The sequence below is a fragment of the Salvelinus fontinalis genome, chromosome 14 (assembly GCF_029448725.1).
Source record: "Salvelinus fontinalis isolate EN_2023a chromosome 14, ASM2944872v1, whole genome shotgun sequence".
NCBI classification, from domain to species: Eukaryota; Metazoa; Chordata; class Actinopteri; order Salmoniformes; family Salmonidae; genus Salvelinus; species Salvelinus fontinalis.
This window is the reverse complement of record NC_074678.1, coordinates 341493-361866: the sequence shown is the minus strand read 5'-3', so window position 1 is coordinate 361866 and position 20374 is coordinate 341493.

Sequence of the window (20374 nt, the reverse complement as noted above, 5' to 3'; positions counted from 1 at the left end):
AAAGCAGTGCGACACAAACAACAACACAGAGTTACACATGGAATATACAAGCGTACAGTCAATAACACAATAGAAAAAGTCTATATACAGTGTGTGCAAATGGCATAAGGTGGTAAGGCAATAAATAGGCCATAGTAGCGAAGTAATTACAGTTTAGCAAATTAACACTGGAGTGATAGATGAGCAGATGATGATGTGCAAGTAGAAATACTGGTGTGCAAAAGAGCAGAAAAGTAAATAAAAACAATATGGGGATGAGGTAGGTAGATTGGGTGGGATATTTACAGATGGGCTATATACTGACAAAACAAGCTGCAAGAGAGCTTCCCTGGTGGCGTAGAGGATAAAAGACTTGGATTGGAAACCGAACATTGCAAGATCGTACCCCACATGTACAGATTGTCAACTTATGAAGTGTAAAAAATATATGGCTGTGTTTGTATGACTAAATGCTGTTTAAATGTCCTATGATTGAAATTTTATACCATGTGTTTCTAGATCACATCCAATGTAGTCCTCAAATGTGTATTGCCATAATATTTCTGGAGAAACAAAATTGGGATGTATTCCAAACTGCTGTCTTATGCTTTAAGGAGCTCCAAATTTGCATGTTGAGAATGTTGTGGTAATATTAGCTCAAACTTAAATGTTCTTGAAATCTTCCGAGGACCTCCAAAGCAAGGTAAATGTATATTGCGTGAACGTCAATGGAAAATTATGTTAAACTAAAAATAAATATACTATGAACATCATAAAAACAGACTTATTTGGAAATTGTGTAACATTGTGTAACATTGTGGGAATGTTCTGTGCACCATCCCAGACAACTCCCATTACTTAATGAAATGTTCTGGGAACCTTTAAAGAACTTAGACCAGGTGTTCTGTCATCTTTGTTAGAACATTAGAAGAAGGTCCTGTGCAACCTAACTTAAACATTGCATGAATGTCATTACAACAGAGCATATTTTGTGTTTTGTCTCTTATGATATACCCACACTGTTCTCACAACCTAATTAAAATGTCCCCATCCACTTCCTCAGCTTGCCAAACAAAGTGGTGGGGTCAGGCTGTAGAAATGACAGATTGTGCCTTAAATGTTTCTTATTTAGACCAATAGGCAAGGAAGTGGCGTACCGATCCTGTTTCATTGTTAGACTACTTGCTCCACTTGCGCCATCTAGAGCTGAGGACAGGAAATACTTAACAATTTGGACTCCTGGCTCCACTATACAGTATGTAGCCTACCAGGCGAGTTTAAGGTCATCACGACAGAGCTCTTGGAGGTAACCGCTCACCGCCGCTTGTAAGACACGATCTCCAGCACATTGACAAGTCTGTCTTTCGGTCGGTCTTTCTGGATATCTATCTGTCTGTCTGCCTGTTTGCCTGTCTTCCTGTCTGTCTGTCCAGGAAGTGTCAGGCCAACGGCAGTATGTGAGGGACAGGTGGTGATATGTGGGGCCGGAAGGTGCCACACAGGGCCAGGGAGGGACTTTGTACACATTGTAAGATATGGACAAGTGGCTTAAATTAGAGCCCCGGGGATTTACTGGGGCAGTGGAGTGGCAAGGAAGGGAGGAGGAGAGACTGGAGGGAGGGAGGGAGGGAGGGGACACTGGAGGAGGGGAGTGAGAGAGGAGAAACTGGAGGAGGGGAGGGAGGAGAGACTGGAGGAGGGGGGGGGGGGGGGGGGGAGGAGAGACTGACGGAGGGGAGGGAGGGAGGGAGAGAGGAGGAGAGACTGGATGGAGGGAGGGTGAGAGACTGGAAGAGGGGGAGGGAGGGAGGAGGAGAGACGGGAGGAGGGGAGGGACGGAGGAGAGAGGAGACCAGAGCAGAGGACAGAGATGGACAACTTGATAAGGCCAATTTCACAGCTCAGTGAGCTGCCACGGACAGACAGAGTGTTTCATGCACATTTTTCATAAAAATGGTAAAGGAGACCCAGTCACTTGCATAGGCCTACACAGTCTTCAGGATACATACTGTGCAAAGGGACATTCATAGCCCCATAACATTGATTAGTTGATCTTCAACTGAACATATTAAAATAAAAAAATCTATTGTTGTACAATGCTAATTTCACTTAGGCAGAATACAGACTGAAACAAATGTAATTAGTAGATTGACTGTGTCTTCTTCTAAACCCCATGTTTAAACGGGGGCTTAATCTATAGCCACACATTCCAGGTCTGATTTGCACTCCGCTTCTACTAACTCAGACTATTCTCCCCTCACTGAACCCACAGAACTAGATGAAACCGTGACCTGGGGGCTTAACGTGATAGTACAAAGCAGTCTGAGTCAGTCTAAAGGCTTAAGGCAGTTGCACATAATGACCTGCTTCCTCTGTCAAGACTGAGGAATTCAGCAGGATATAGTAGGCCTTTAGTTGTGCTACATTTGTTTTCCTCTGCCGCCCCACAGCAATCCTTCAGAAGATGCTGCTGAGATGTGCAGTATTGCTACTGGCAATTGTTTATGATATGAATGTTGATTAATGGCACATAAAACAAATGAACATCACAAAAAATCCTGATGCATGGTTTTTGTAAGGCTCTGAGGAGATCACAGACTACCAGCCGTGGTTGGAGATGTCTGCAAATAGATGTCTGCTTTTATCTGACGACTGACTGTATCGAGGAAGCAGCGCTTTTCCCACCGACAAGAACTCACTCCTTTTCACACACCTCTCACACGCCCTAAGAGAGAGCAATAAAAAGGATCATAACATTTTCACAAACAAATATATAGGGTTTCATCAAATGCATCTAGATATGGGCAACCAATGCCTATGTATTGACCATGATGGGTCAACGTCTAATAGGAGTTCAGATGTCTGGACACCAGGGGGAGCCAGTGTCATTTGTTTTTCTCACCGCAGTGTTCAGGGTGGCTTAGTATTGATCATGGTGATGCTTGTGGCTTGATGCACTCTGAATGGAGACAGGCTGAGAAATCAGGAAGAAAGGCAGGGTCATTGACAATTAGAATATTGAGACTGGCGTCAGACCTCAAAACATGTGGTGAGGGATTGTCTGGAGCAAAGCAAGCACCTGTGATAGGCTACTTATCTACTACAGAGAATGGGGGAAAGAGAGAGAAAAATAAGGGGGGGGGGGGAATCAATTGTCCACAGGATTGACATTCTGGACATAGAACCTCATGGAAAGATTCAAATAGGAGCTCAAACCACACAAACCCAGACACACACATTCAAATAATGTTAGAGCTACTGCCTGTGAAAGACCATTTTGCATGATAAACAAACTTCGAAAAACGCAAATCAGCTGTATACACGGCATGACATAACACGTGCTGTGGAAAGCATCCAAGCAGAACAACAACCAGGACTACTATATTCTATATCTCTCAGCACCATATCAAAGCTGCAGGCTAAAGTTACATCTAGACTTGGTTTCCTCTATTGTAATCGCTCCTCTTTCACCCCAGCTGCCAAACTAACCCTGATTCAGATGACCATCCTACCCATGCTAGATTACGAAGACATAATTTATAGATCGGCAGGTAAGTGTGCTCTCGAGCGGCTAGATGTTCTTTACAATTCGGCCATCAGATTTGCCACCAATGCTCCTTATAGGACACATCCCTGCACTCTATACTCCTCTGTAAACTGGTCATCTCTGCATACCCAGCGCAAGATCGACTGGTTGATGCTTATTTATAAAACCCTCTTAGGCCTCACTCCCCCCTATCTGAGATACCTACTGCAGCCCTCATCCTCCACATACAACACCCGTTCTGCCAGTCACCTTCTGTTAAAGGTCCCCAAAGCACACACATCCCTGGGTCGCTCATCTTCTCAGTTCGCTGCAGCTAGCGACTGGAACGAGCTGCAACAAACACTCAAACTGGACAGTTTTATCTCAATCTCTTCATTCAAAGACTCAGTCATGGACTCTCTTACTGACAGTAGTGGCTGCTTTGTGTGATGTATTGTTGTCTTTACCTTCTTGCTCTTTGTGCTGTTGTCTGTGCCCAATCATGTTTGTACCATGTTGTGTTGCTAACATGCTGTGTTGTTGTCTTAGGTCTCTCTTTATGTAGTGTTGTGTTGTCTCTCTAGTTTTGTCCTATATATATATATATATATATTTATTTATTTTTAAATCCCAGCCCCCGTCCCCGCAGGAGGCCTTTTGCCTTTTGGTAGGCCGTCATTGTAAATAAGAATTTGTTCTTAACTGACTTGCCTAGTTAAATAAAGGTTAAATAAAATAAATAAGTAAATATATTACACAATACATAGGGTAATTCAAGCAAATTCTTAATACACACACACAGAGAGAGAGAGAGAGAGAGAGAGAGAGAGAGAGAGAGAGAGAGAGAGAGAGAGAGAGAGAGAGCGAGAGAGAGAGAGAGCGAGAGAGAGAGAGAGAGAGAGAGAGAGAGAGAGAGAGAGAGACAGAGAGAGAGAGAGAGAGAGAGAGAACATGTTTATTCCAGACAGCTAAGAGTTTGTTCTTTTCTGACATACTGTAAATGTTTAACAATGGCTCCCTGACATGAGAATGTCAGTGCAATTCTCCTGAAGTAATGCTGGAAAGTTGTTAAAACTAGGAGAGAGGCAAGAGATGTCAATGTCTCAGCCATCAGTCAATCCACCCCATCACTAATCCTTGGAAAGCTATTAGATGCCACTAAAAGTTTTAACCTTATCCTACAGTATAACTTTAACTATCTTGGCTTATCCAGTTCACTCTCAGTGCTTGTCTTTGGCATACTTCAAGTTCTTACTCTCTCTCTAAGCCATCCTGGACAGAGCCAGGCCTGTGTAAGAGGCAGTCAGGCTGGATCTGGTCTGGTGGTTTTTCATGGTGAAGCTTGCCAGAAGATGGTTGGATAAGAATATTAGTGATCCAAACCAAATAAACAAGCCTTTGATTGCACAACATCCTATTTCTTAGGTAACTAACCTTAAGGCACATGCAGGTCTAAGTCACACAAATGTTGTTTTAGAAACCAACTGTACAGACTACTCGACTGTGGCCCAAAACAGCACAAAGGGGTGAAGGAAAGGAAACCGGAGAGAGGAGAAGCAGGAGTCACAGAGAGAACATGGACAATAAGTACCCTGCTTCCGTTTCCAATGTCAGGCCAAGAAACATTCACCTCCTCACGGTCGCCTGCCCTCATGAAAAAGTACTACTGAATTATTACACAAAACCCATTCGTGCAGTAGTGACGATGTAGAGACTTGTAGGGATTGTGTAGTAAATGTGTTGTTTCTGCAGTACTCCAGATACACAAATAGAGTAAAAATTTAATCAAATGTTATTGGTCACATACACATATTTAGCAGACGTTATTGCAGGTGTAGCGAAATGCTTGTATTCCTAAAACTGTAGTGTTTCCAGTAATAATCAAGTAGAGATTTTTACTACTGACATTGATGTTGGTAGTATATACAGTGCATTCGGAAAGTATTCAGACCCCTTGACTTTTTCCACATTTTATTACGTTACAGGCTTAATCTAAAATGGATTAAATAAATGTTTTTTCTCATCAATCTAAACACAATACCCCATAATGACAAAGAGAAAACTGTTTTTTAGACATTTTTGTTAATGTATTAAAAATTTAAAACTGAAATACCTTATCTGGTTGAATCCAAGATGGCGTAGCAGTCAGATGTCCTTTGTCCTCGTCCTGTCCCGTGTATATATATTTTATATATTTTTCTTCGCATTTCTTTTTATATATATTTTTTTCTTCTTAAAAACTCAACTTCAAAACACTCTCCTGCAACCCACCTCACCAAATGTGGTGCGGATCTGTTTTTTTTCCTCAAAGGTATTATTCATCTCGTATCCGAAATCAACAACAGAAGCTAGCCAGAAGTTAGCCAGCTCACAAGCTAACGTTAGTAGTTCAGCTAACCACAGCTAGCGCTCATCAGCTATCCTTTAGCTCGGAAAACTATTGCCAGTTTTGTACAACGCGACTCAGACCAGAGCATACCAGACCTTTTTTCTCTCCATATCCCCGGATTTTTACCGCAAGCTCTGGACATTTACACCTGGATCTTGCAGCTAAACAGCTGCTATCCGAGTGACTATTGGCTAACATCAATTCCGGAGCAAACACCAATTATCCCGGAGCTAGCCAGCTGAAGAGTTCCATAAGCCACTCCTGGGCTACAATCACCTATCCGGACCCGTTTACTGCCGATGCGGAGCCCCACCGGGCCTTCACGACTGGGATGCCGACGTTATCTGCCCGAGGGAGTTATTCAACTGGCCCCTCCATCGCGACGTAACCTGAACGCCCATATGCTAACTGCGGCACGCTAATCGTTAGCTGTCTTGAGCATATCGGCTGCTATCTGAACAGACAACCTCTCTTTCGCCATCGCCATCCGGCTTGGATTCTCTGTCGACACGACCACGTCTGGTCTGCAGACGAATAGCCCATCCGCTGTGCCCTCAACCGGCCTCCGTCTGAGCAGACCCCCTCCGTCTGAGCAGACCTCCCCCCGGGCTACTAACTTTAAACGCCGCGGGCTAGTTTAGTGGAGGCCTCACTGCCCCATCTACGGTTGCCCCCTGGACACTATGATCACTTGGCTACATAGCTGATGCCTGCTTGACTGTCCATTAATTCACGGTACTCCATTCCGTTTATTTGTGTTTTATTTGTCGGCTCTGTGCTTTAACTCAGGATCTGTGTGTAGTTAATCCGACCCTCTCTGCCTAGCCGTCGCCATTTTTACCTACTGTTGCTGTGTTAGCTGACTAGCTGCTGTTATATCACCTGTTGTTTTAGCTAGCTCTCCCAATCAAGACCTGCAATCACTTTACGCCTTACTGCATGTCTCCCTCAAATTTCAATATGCCTTGCATACTGTTGTTCAGGCTAGTTATCATTGTTTTGGTTTGCAATGGACCCCGTAGTTCCACTCTCCGTACCTCTGATACCTCCTTTGTCCCACCCCCCACACATGCGGTGACCTCACCCATTGAGACCAGCATGTCCAGAGATACAACCTCTCTTATCATCACCCAGTGCCTGGGCTTGCCTCCGCTGTACCCGTGCCCCACCATACCCTGGTCTGCACATTATGCCCAGAATCTATTCTACCACGCCCATAAATCTGCTCCTTTTATTCCTTGTCCCCAACGCTCTAGGCGACCAGTTTTGATAGCCTTTAGCCGCACCCTCATCCTGCTACTCCTCTGTTCCTCGGGTGATGTGGAGGTAAACCCAGGCCCTGCATGTCCCCAGTCACCCTCATTTGTTGACTTCTGTGATCGAAAAAGCCTTGGCCTCATGCATGTCAACATCAGAAGCCTCCTCCCTAAGTTTGCCTTACTCACCGCTTTAGCACACTCTGCCAACCCTGATGTCCTCGCCGTGTCCGAATCCTGGCTTAGGAAGGCCACCAAAAACTCTGAGATTTCCATACCCAACTATAACACTTTCCGTCAAGATAGAACTGCCAAAGGGGGAGGAGTTGCAATCTACTGCAGAGATAGCCTGCAAAGTTCTGTCATACTTTCCAAGTCTATGCCCAAACAGTTCGAACTTCTAATTTTAAAAATTAATCTCTCCAGAAATAAGTCTCTCACTGTTGCCGCCTGCTACCGACCCCCCTCAGCTCCCAGCTGTGCCCTGGACACCATCTGTGAATTGATCGCTCCCCATCTAGCTTCAGAGTTTGTTCTGTTAGGTGACCTAAACTGGGATATGCTTAACACCCCGGCAGTCCTACAATCTAAGCTTGATGCCCTCAATCTCACACAAATCATCAAGGAACCCACCAGGTACAACCCTAAATCCGTAAACATGGGCACCCTAATAGACATTATCCTGACCAACTTGCCCTCCAAATACACCTCTGCTGTCTTCAATCAAGATCTCAGCGATCACTGCCTCATTGCCTGTATCCGCCACGGGTCCGCGGCCAAACGACCACCCCTCATCACTGTCAAACGCTCCCTAAAACACTTCTGCGAGCAGGCCTTTCTAATCGACCTGGCCCGGGTACCCTGGAAGGATATTGACCTCATCCCATCAGTTGAGGATGCCTGGTCATTCTTTAAAAGTTACTTCCTCACCATATTAGACAAGCATGCTCCGTTCAAAAAATGCAGAACCAAGAACAGATATAGCCCTTGGTTCACTCCAGACCTGACTGCCCTCGACCAGCACAAAAACATCCTGTGGCGAACTGCAATAGCATCGAAGAGCCCCCGCGATATGCAACTGTTCAGGGAAGTCAGGAACCAATACACGCAGTCAGTCAGGAAAGCAAAGGCCAGCTTTTTCAAGCAGAACTTTGCATCCTGTAGCTCTAACTCCAAAAAGTTCTGGGATACTGTAAAGTCCATGGAAAACAAGAGCACCTCCTCCCAGCTGCCCACTTCACTGAGGCAAGGTAACACGGTCACCACTGATAAGTCCATGATAATCGAAAACTTCAACAAACATTTCTCAATGGCTGGCCATGCCTTCCTCCTGGCGACTCCAACCTTGGCCAACAGCCCCTACCCCCCCGCTGCTACTCGCCCAAGCCTCCCCAGCTTCTCCTTTACCCATATCCAGATAGCAGATGTTCTGAAAGAGCTGGAAAACCTGGACCCATACAAATCAGCTGGGCTTGACAATCTGGACCCCCTATTTCTGAAACTGTCCGCCGCCATTGTCGCACCCCCTATTACCAGCCTGTTCAACCTCTCCTTCGTATCATCTGAGATCCCCAAGAATTGGAAAGCTGCCGCGGTCATCCCCCTCTTCAAAGGGGGAGACACCCTGGACCCAAACTGTTACAGACCTATATCCATCCTGCCCTGCCTATCTAAGGTCTTCGAAAGCCAAGTCAACAAACAGATCACTGACCATCTCGAATCCCACCGTACCTTCTCCGCTGTGCAATCCGGTTTCCGAGCCGGTCACGGGTGCACCTCAGCCACGCTCAAGGTACTAAACGATGTCATAACCGCCATCGATAAAAGACATTACTGTGCAGCCGTCTTCATCGACCTGGCCAAGGCTTTCGACTCTGTCAATCACCATATTCTTATCGGCAGACTCAGTAGCCTCGGTTTTTCTAATGACTGCCTTGCCTGGTTCACCAACTACTTTGCAGACAGAGTTCAGTGTGTCAAATCGGAGGGCATGTTGTCCGGTCCTCTGGCAGTCTCTATGGGGGTACCACAGGGTTCAATTCTCGGGCCGACTCTTTTCTCTGTATACATCAATGATGTTGCTCTTGCTGCGGGCGATTCCCTGATCCACCTCTATGCAGACGACACCATTCTGCACACTTCCGGCCCTTCCTTGGACACTGTGCTATCTAACCTCCAAACGAGCTTCAAGGCCATACAACACTCCTTCCGTGGCCTCCAACTGCTCTTAAACGCTAGTAAAACCAAATGCATGCTTTTCAACCGTTCGCTGCCTGCACCCGCACGCCCGACTAGCATCACCACCCTGGACGGTTCCGACCTAGAATATGTGGACATCTATAAGTACCTAGGTGTCTGGCTAGACTGCAAACTCTCCTTCCAGACTCATATCAAACATCTCCAATCCAAAATCAAATCTAGAGTCGGCTTTCTATTCCGCAACAAAGCCTCCTTCACTCACGCCGCCAAACTTACCCTAGTAAAACTGACTATCCTACCGATCCTCGACTTCGGCGATGTCATCTACAAAATAGCTTCCAATACTCTACTCAGCAAACTGGATGCAGTTTATCACAGTGCCATCCGTTTTGTTACTAAAGCACCTTATACGACCCACCACTGCGACCTGTATGTCCTAGTCGGCTGGCCCTCGCTACATGTTCGTCGTCAGACCCACTGGCTCCAGGTCATCTACAAGGCTATGCTAGGTAAAGTGCCGCCTTATCTCAGTTCACTGGTCACGATGGCTACACCCACCCGTAGCACGCGCTCCAGCAGGTGTATCTCACTGATCATCCCTAAAGCCAAAACCTCATTTGGACGCCTTTCCTTCCAGTTCTCTGCTGCCTGCGACTGGAACGAATTGCAAAAATCTCTGAAGTTGGAGACTTTTATCTCCCTCAACAACTTTAAAAATCTGCTATCCGAGCAGCTAACCGATCGCTGCAGCTGTACATAGTCCATCTGTAAACTACCCACCCAATTTACCTACCTCACCCCCCATACTGCTTTTATTTATTTACTTTTCTGCTCTTTTGCACACCAGTATCTCTTCTTGCACATGATCATCTGATGATTTATCACTCCAGTGTTAATCTGCTAAATTGTAATTACTCGATTTATTGCCTACCTCATGCCTTTTGCACACATTGTATATAGATTCTCTTTTTTCTACCATGTTATTGACTTGTTTATTGTTTACTCCATGTGTAACTCTGTGTTGTTGTCTGTTCACACTGCTATGCTTTATCTTGGCCAGGTCGCAGTTGCAAATGAGAACTTGTTCTCAACTAGCCTACCTGGTTAAATAAATGTGAAATAAAAAAATAAAAATTTTTTTTTTTACAGAAGTATTCAGACCCTTTGCTATGAGACTCGAAATTGAGCTCAGGTGCATCCTGTTTCCATTGATCATCCTTGAGATGTTTCTACAACTTTACTGGTGTCCACCTGAGGTAAATTAAATTAATTGACATGATTTGGAAAGGCACACACCTGTCTATATAAGGTCCCACAAACCAAGCCATGAGGTCGAAGGAGTTGTCTGTAGAGCTCCGAGACAGGATTGTATCAAGCCACAGATCTGGGGAAGGGTACCAAAACATTTTTGCAGCATTGAAGGTCCCCAAAGACAGAGTTGCCTCCATCATTCTTAAATGGAAGAAGTTTGTAACCACCAAGACTCTTCCTAGAGCTGGCCTTCCAGCCAAACTGAGCAATGGGGGGAGAAGGGGCTTGGTCAGGGAGGTGACCAAGGACCGGATGGTAGAGCTCCATAGTTCCTCTGTGGCGATGGGAGAACCACCCAGAAGAACAATCATCTCTGCATCACTCTACCAATCAGGCCTTTATGGTAGAGTGGCCAGACGGAAGCCTCTCCTCAGTAAAAGGCACATGACAGCCCGCTTGGAGTTTGCCAAAAGGCACCTAAAGACTCTCAGACCATGAGAAACAAGATTCTCTGGTCTGATGAAACTAAGATTTAACTTTTTGGCCTGAATGCCAAGTGTCACGTCTGGAAGAAACCTGGCACCATCCCTATGGTGAAGCATGGTGGTGGCAGCCTCATGCTGTGGGGATGTCTTTCATCGGCAGGGGCTGGAAGACTAGTCAGGATCGAGGGAAAGATGAATGGAGCAAAGTACAGAGAGATCCTTAATGAAAACCTGCTCCAGAGCACTCAGGACCTCAGACTGGGGCAAAGGTTCACATTCCAACAGGACAACAACACTAAGTACACAGCCAAGACAACGCAGGAGTGGCTTCGGGACAAGTCTCTGAATGTCTTTGAGTGGCCCAGCCAGAGTCCAGACGCTCCCCATCCAACGTGACAGAGCTTGTAGCATCATATCCAAGAAGCCTCAAGGCTGTAATCGCTGCCAAAGGTGCTTCAAAAAAGTACAGAGTAAAGGGTCTGAATGCTTATGTAAATGTCATATTTCAGGTTTTTTTTATTTATCAATTTGCAAACATTTATAGAAATCTGTTTTTGTCAAGTGGTCTGAATACTTTCCAAATGCACTGTAAGTAGTCACAAAACTACAGCCAGACTACACCGGCTTTTCGCAACCGCAGAAGAAGACAAAGCTGAAAGTAGTTGGTTGTTGTTAGCTAGCTACTGTTTTTGACAATCCCGAATGTAATCATCTTCCATCAATCGTCATCCGGTCTTTCATAGCTCATATGCATGCCACGATGTGTAAGCTTAACTTTCCTTTATGTTTTATGAATACTTTCATGTTGTTGTTTAGCCATTTATATAACTTTTACCGGATCAAAAAGATTGCTAGCCAAAACAGTATTGCGTTTAGCCTAGCTGTTTGCTATCCCCATTGAAATGTAGCTATGTATCCTCTGTTTTCGTCATGCTAGCTAATAAGTATGTGTGTTTGTATGCAAATGTACAGTATGTTCATATTGGTATACGTACCCATTCTACTTACTGTATGTCTTTCGACATGTTGCCAATGAGGCCCTTCGACATGAGAAGACTGGAGGCCATTGTTGGTAAGATTGAAATAGTTTATTAAATGTTTTTCTGTGTTGTCTTATGTGACCTCTTTTAGCAGATGGTTGATAATGGCTGTCGCTTGTGCATGACTTCATTTTCTATAAGGTCACATGGTGGAGAAGTGTGGCTGCGACAAAAAAGAGGATCTGAAGATAGTTAAGTCAAGGCCTCATTGGGATTAACAACACGTTTGTATAAGCTTATTATTGTACTGGTTGATGATATAACTACAGTTAGAAACTTGAGGAAATAACATGTGCACTAGTCTAGGAGTGACGCAGTAGGTCAAAGGTTCCCAAACTGTTTTGGGCCGCAACCCCATTTTGATATCAAATGTATTTTGTGACCCCACAGAATGATGTAATCAACAGTCAATGTCTACTTTTTAAATTGATTCTATTATAAAACAGTCTGACAGTACTTTTGAAAGTACTTCAATCTGAAGAAGGTGTGGTTTGAAGTGACTGAAATGCATTAGAAAGGTATTAGGACATTTCAGAGTGGCTCAGCAACTGTGTAGAAAATAATATAGTTGGTGATGTTCTTTTTCCCCCAGTCTGATTTAGTGTCTGGTCTCATCCACTCTGTTCTAATGAGGCTTGTGGGTATTGTAGTGGGAAACAGAAGACACATCTGTATTCCCGAGAGTCTTATCTTTCAGCGATGGTGTCGTAGTATTTTATAGCTTAAACCATTCAAAAGATAGAGCCACATGTGTAGGAAGAAAACAGAAACTGCTCAGTTAATTACAACCACATCTAGTGGCTACTTCAGATCACTGACAGAACCCCTGTTTCTTTTCACATAGATTTTTATTGGATTTCTCCAGCTCTATTGTCAACTAATTCAATAAATATGTCACCTTAGAAAACAAAAGCAATTCATACGTTCTCGTAGATCCTAATATTAACATCCTAGAATATGGGAAGGAAGGGAAGAAGGTGTGTATTTCCTAATATTGACATAATGTACATGTTGAAACGTATACAGGGTTTCCTGTGAGAGTGCTTCCTGGCCCAAGACCGATTCACGTCCAGGTCTCAGGCATCAACACATCAACCCTCTCAGTTATTGGAAGAGGTGGGCATCAGTAATCAGTCTTGTTATTGCATTTCACATTTTATTACCACGTGAATAAACGTGTTTCAAAATTACAGGACAGGTTTTCCAACATTAGTGTGTCGAGGTAAGTCGTGATCCACATTTCCTCTGAAACAACATCAATGTTCTTCCAACTTAATGCAAGGAGACGTTTAGCACACATACGCGCAAGGGAGATTCATACACGTACGTTTTTTTCATTTATTATCTTCTTTAAAGTTTTCCAGATGATTCAATAGACTGGGTCCAAAGGGACTGATATTCCATTAGTGGCTGAAACTGATTTAAATACCATGGACCAGTATCGGATTCATTTAGGCCATTTCCAGATCATATGTTTACATTGGCCATTTCCAGATCATATCTTTACATTGGCCATTTCCAGATCATATGTTTACATTGGCCATTTCCAGATCATATGTTTACATCGGCCATTTCCAGATCATATGTTTACATCGGCCATTTCCAGATCATATGTTTACATCGGCCATTTCCAGATCATATGTTTACATCGGCCATTTCCAGATCATATGTTTACATCGGCCATTTCCAGATCATATGTTTACATCGGCCATTTCCAGATCATATGTTTACATCGGCCATTTCCAGATCATATGTTTACATCGGCCATTTCCAGATCATATGTTTACATTGGCCATTTCCAGATCATATGTTTACATTGGCCATTTCCAGATCATATGTTTACATCGGCCATTTCCAGATCATATGTTTACATCGGCCATTTCCAGATCATATGTTTACATCGGCCATTTCCAGATCATATGTTTACATCGGCCATTTCCAGATCATATGTTTACATCGGCCATTTCCAGATCATATGTTTACATCGGCCATTTCCAGATCATATGTATACATCGGCCATTTCCAGATCATATGTATACATCGGCCATTTCCAGATCATATCTTTACATTGGCCATTTCCAGATCATATGTATACATTGGCCATTTCCAGATCATATCTTTACATTGGCCATTTCCAGATCATATGTTTACATCGGCCATTTCCAGATCATATGTTTACATCGGCCATTTCCAGATCATATGTATACATCGGCCATTTCCAGATCATATCTTTACATTGGCCATTTCCAGATCATATGTATACATTGGCCATTTCCAGATCATATCTTTACATTGGCCATTTCCAGATCATATGTTTACATCGGCCATTTCCAGATCATATGTTTACATCGGCCATTTCCAGATCATATGTTTACATCGGCCATTTCCAAATCATATGTTTACATCGGCCATTTCCCCCACAACAGTGCCGACATTTGTCAGACACATAAGGTTGCATGAGTTTCAATGTCCTAGTGGTCAGATATACTCTATGCAGAAATGTAAAACTGTTTCATTTGTTCCCAACAAATTTGAACACCGTACATGTTTTTCCAGATATGTTTCAGGAGAAAGGTGGACACCCAAATCATTCTCTTGTACACCTTGGCATATATAAAAGATCTGGAGTTATTAATTAAGGATTTTAGCTATATGTCTTTTGGACTTAAACATTTCAATAAGCTTGTTTTCTGACCCTGTATATAGTATGCTTACTTACTTACTTATTGTGTTCTTCATATTTTTTCTTATTTCTTGTGATTTTTTTCTTCTAGTATTACATTGTTATTGATTATTGCATTGTTGGGTTTTGAATTTGCAAGAACTCCACATGTGACATTAAAACTTGAAATGTTTCCAATTCAGTAATTCAGAAAATGTTTGCCTCATTTGTGAGTAGGAAGTCTTTATTGGGTAGATTTAATTCATTTCTGAGTTGTTCAAATGATCTCATATTGTTGTCATCAAACATATCAGAGTCCATGAATACCTTTAGCTTCCCATTCTCTATTTACAAAAGGTTTTCCATTATTTAACAAATCCCCATTTGATCAAAGAGGGCTTGGGGTGATTGCATTCCAACAAAGTTCAGAGTAACTCCGGTTCTAGGAACTAAACACGATAATTTGTATTTTATTTTAGAGTTTCTCTTGCGATGATCGTGAACTTCAGGAAACAACAGAAGGAGCACCCCCCTATCCACATCGATGGGACCGCAGTGGAGAAGGTGGAAAGCTTCAAGTTCCTCGGCGTACACATCACTGACAAACTGAAATGGTCCACCGACACAGTGTGGTGAAGAAGGCGCAACTTCCTCTTCAACCTCAGGAGGTTAAGAAATTTGGCTTGGCCCTAAGACCCTCACAAACTCGTACAGGTGCACAATTGAGAGCATCCTGTCGGGCTGTATCACCGCCTGGTATGGCAAATGCACCACCCACAACCGCAAAGCTCTCCAGAGGGTGGTGTGGTCTGACCAACGCATTACCGGAGGCAAATTTCCTGCCCTCCTGGACACCTACAGCACCCGATGCCATAGGAAGGCCAAACAGATCATCAAGGACCTCAACCACCCGAGCCACTGCCTGTTCACCCCGCTATCATCCAGAAGGCGAGGTCAGTACAGGTGCATCAAAGCTGGGACCGAGAGACTGAAAAACAGCTTCTATCTATCTCATTGGACTGCTAAACAGCCATTACTAGCACGTCAGAGGTCTATAGCCATAGATTAGGAATCACTGGCCACTTTTAGAAATGGATCACTAGCCACGTTAATCATGTATATAGCATTACTCATCTCATATGTATAAACTGCACTCCACACTATTCTACAGTATCTTAGTCACTTTTAAATTGTGTTTACATATGGCATCACCCATCTCATATGTATATACTGTATTGTATTCTATACTACACCACTGACTGTTAAACAGCCATCTCCAGCACATCAGAGGCTGCTGCCTACAGACATAGATTAGGAATCACTGGCCACTTTAAGGATATGAAACACTAGCCACTTTAATAATGTCTCTGTATCTTGCATTACTCACCTCATATGTGTAAACTGTACTCTATACTATTCTACGGTATCTTAGTCACTTTAATTGTAAGATTCACATCACATATCTCATATTTATGTACTGTACTCTATACTATGCCACTGTATCTTAGTCCAATGTCGCTCTGACATATATGTATATATATTCTTAATCCATTCCTTACTTAGATTTGCGTGTATTTTGGGTACATGTTGTGAACTGTTAGATATTACTTCTTAGATATTACTGCACTGTCGGAGCTAGAAGCACAAGCATTTTGCTACGCCCGCAATAACATCTGCTAAACACAAGGAATGTGAACAATAAAATTAGATTTTATTTTATCCCATTTTCAAATCAGGTGACCCCATATGGGACCACCGACCCATAGTTTGGGAAACGGTGCAGTAGTGAAACAAGACAATGTCAATAGTGATTTTGAATAAGCAAACAGCAGTAAATGTGTCCTTTTTTCAATAGTAATTCAAAAGGGTTTATGTAGGAATTTAAAACTAATCAGGATCAATTCAGTAGTGATCAGTAGTGACCACACACAGAAATGGCCACAGTAATTCTATAGGGATTGAGCAGGCACACAGCAATACTGTATAGGCATTACGTAGTAATTCAATAGTTAACATGTTGGAATTGTGTTGGTTTTAGGTAATAGATACCCGAAAGCTCAGTAGTTACATTGTGGTCATTAAGGGAGAATTATGTACTGATTTGATTAGGAAATATGTAGTGTTCACCAGTAGTGAAACGTCCCAATTAGTAGTGATGAGTAGCAATTCTCTCTCTCTTTCTCGACACTGATGGACAGTTGCTTGGGTCTGAGTATTAGTATGTGTTTGTGTTGGTATCACTGATGACACTGTGGACATTCAGTCCAGTCGTCAAGCACTAATTGCCTGATGATGACCTCAGCCTCACCCGAAAGCAAGGCGTGACTGACACACACAAGACCCCCTGACTGTCTCCCAAACACAAGCAACACATGATCCCATGGTCCAGCCCTCCAGCAGAATGGAAGCCCAGGGCCCTGCGCTCCGTTATTCAATACCCCTAATCCCAGGGATTACACACCATCTAATCTACCCATCAAAAAACATTTGTGTTCCGGGCATGGCTCACCAGGCCAGCCGAGCACACTCACACTGGCAGTCTCCACACACACACACACACACACACACGGGCTGAAATGATGAATGTGGTATTTTCTTTGTCCCCTACTCTCTTTATGAGGGGGGTTGTTTGTAAATAATGAGAAACGAGTGGAACACCGAGAGATGCAGGGGGAGAGAGGTCCACGCAGAGAGAGTGAGGGGAAAGAGGGACAAAGAGAGAGGGGCCCAGAAAATGTGAAAAAGGTGGATGGAGAGACAGGTGGCTGTAGAGACAGAAAGAGCAGAGAGACGGAAGAGTGAGGCAGAGATTGAGGGAGAAATTGTGTAAAGATGAGAGAGAGAGAGAGAGAGAGAGAGAGAGAGAGAAATAGAGAGATAGGCAACACTTTATGTAGACATAATGACATTTGAAATGTCTTAATTCTTTTGGAAATGTTGTGAGTGTGTTTACAGTTCATTTTTTATTGTTTATTTCAATATTGTTGTATTTCACTTGCTTTGGCAATGTAAACATACTTTCCCAATAAAAACCCTTACATTGAAATTGAATTGAGAGAGAGAGAGAGAGAGAGGGGGAGAGACACACAAATATTAACTGCCACTCTAATGAGGTCTGTAGGAATGCTGTCCAGCTGCCATCTGAATCCCACCCAATAACAGATCAAAAAACTGCTCTGTTATTGTCCTGTACTCGTTCTCTCGCTCCGTCGTTCTGTACAGTTTGCACATTCCTCCTCTCCCTACTGTGGGTCCCGAGTCCCGGTAATGACGTGTGTGTGTGTGTGTGTGTGTGTGTGTGTGTGTGTGTGTGTGTGTGTGTGTGTGTGTGTGTGTGTGAAAAAAATCATTCAACCTGCACTCTTTGTTTGACATGGACAGGAAACCGTTGAAGAGAGTTTTCATGATGTCTTGCACACATTCAAGGCCCCCAATACCAGAGGCAGCAAAGCGTCGCCACAGCACTATCGATCCTCCCCTTTGGAGGTTGTTGTCTTCTTTGAATGCTTCATTTGGTCATTGGTAAACACAGGATTCATGGGGAAAATGTTCATTCATTCATTAAACAAAATTAGAGCTCTTTGGCAACACAGATCAGCGCTGTGTTCACCGACAACCAAATGAAACATTCCATGTAAAGAACCTTCTCCCTACAATCAAACATGGGGGAGGTTTGCTGCCTCCAATGTTCAAACCGGTGTCCAAAAACTGGGTCTTGATTGAAGGTTGTGGGTCTGCCAGCAGGACAATGACCCCAAACACACATCAAAAGGCACCCAGGAATGGTTCTAGAAGAAACGCTGGACTGTTCTGGAGTAGCCAGCGAAGAGTCCAGACCTGAATCACATCCAATACCTATAGCTAGATCTGAAAACAGCAGTTGGTGGAGGTCAAACCTTCAAAAATTGAAGAATTAGAGCAATTTGTTACTGAAAAGTGGGCCAAATTGCCAGTAGAAAGGTGCAGCAAGCTCACTGAGGGATACAATAAGCATTTGTCAGCAGTTATCTTGGCCAAAGGTTGTGCAATCAAGTCTGCCTCCAACCTCCTCGCTGCCTGCCCCCAAACTACTCTCTGCTTGCCCCCAACCCACACTCTGCTTGCCCCCAAACTACTCTCTGCTTGCCCCCAACCCACACTCTGCTTGCCCCCAACCCATACTCAGCTCAGGTGCTCTAATGTGCTGCTGAAACTGAGTGATGTCTAAGTGACGTGTCTGCCCATACGGATGTCTGCTTTGTGGTACATAGAGAAGTCAGGAGTGTAACCACACCAAGCATCCCAAACCCATAGATCTAGAAATACAGTTGAAGTCGGAAGTTTACACCTTATCCAAATACATTTAAACTCTGTTTTCACATTTCCTGACATTTAATCACAGTAAAACGTCCCTGTCTTAGGTCAGTTAGGATCACCACTTTGTTTAATAATGTGAAATGTCAGAATAATAGTAGAGAGAAATATTTATTGCAGCTTTTATTTCTTCCATCACATTCCCAGTGGATCAGATGTTTACATACACTCAATTAGTATTTGGTTGCATTGCCTTTAAATTGTTTAACTTGGGTGAAACATTTTGGATAGCCTTCCACAAGTTTCCAACAATTAGTTGGGTGCATTGTGGCCCATTCCTCCTGACAGAGCTGGTGTAACTGAGTCAGGTTTGTAGGCTTGCTTGCTCGCACACGCTTTTTCAGTTCTGCCTACAAATGTTCTATGGGATTGAGGTCAGGGCTTTGTGATGGCCACTCCAATACCTTGACTTCGTTGTCCTTAAGCCATTTTGCCACAACTTTGGAAGAATGCTTGGGGTCATTGTCCATTTGGAAGACACATTTGCGACCAAGCTTTAACTTCCTGACTGATGTATTGAGATGTTGCTTCAATATATCCACATAATTTCCTACCTCATGATGCCATCTATTTTGTGAAGTGCACCAGTCCCTCCTGCAGAAAAGCATCCCCATAACATGATCTGCTTGCAAGCCTCCCCCTATTTCCTCTAAACATAACGATGGTCATTATGGCCAAACAGTTCTATTTTTGTTTCATCAGACCAGAGGACATTTCTCCAAAAAGTACAATCTTTGTCCCTATGTGCAGTTGCAAACCGTAGTCTGGCTTTCTTATGGCGGTTTTGGAGCAGTGGCTTCTTCCTTGCTGAGCGGCCTTTCAGGTTATGTCAATATAGGACTCGTTTTACTGTGGATATAGATACTTTTGTACCTGTTTCCTCCAGAATCTTCACAAGGTCCTTTGCTGTTGTTCTGGGACTGATTTGCACTTTTCGCACCAAAGTACGTTCATCTCTAGGAGACAGAACGCGTCTCCTTCCTGAGCGGTATGACGGCTGCGTGGTCCCATGGTGTTTATACTTGTGTACTATTGTTTGTACAGATGAACGTGGTACCTTCAGGCGTTTGGAAATTGCTCCCAAGGATGAACCAGACTTGTGGAGGTCTACCATTTTTTTTCTGAGGTCTTGGCTGACTTCATTTGATTTTCCCATGATGTCAAGCAAAGAGGCACTGAGTTTGAAGGTAGGCCTTGAAATACATCCACAGGTACACCTCCAATTGACTCAAAT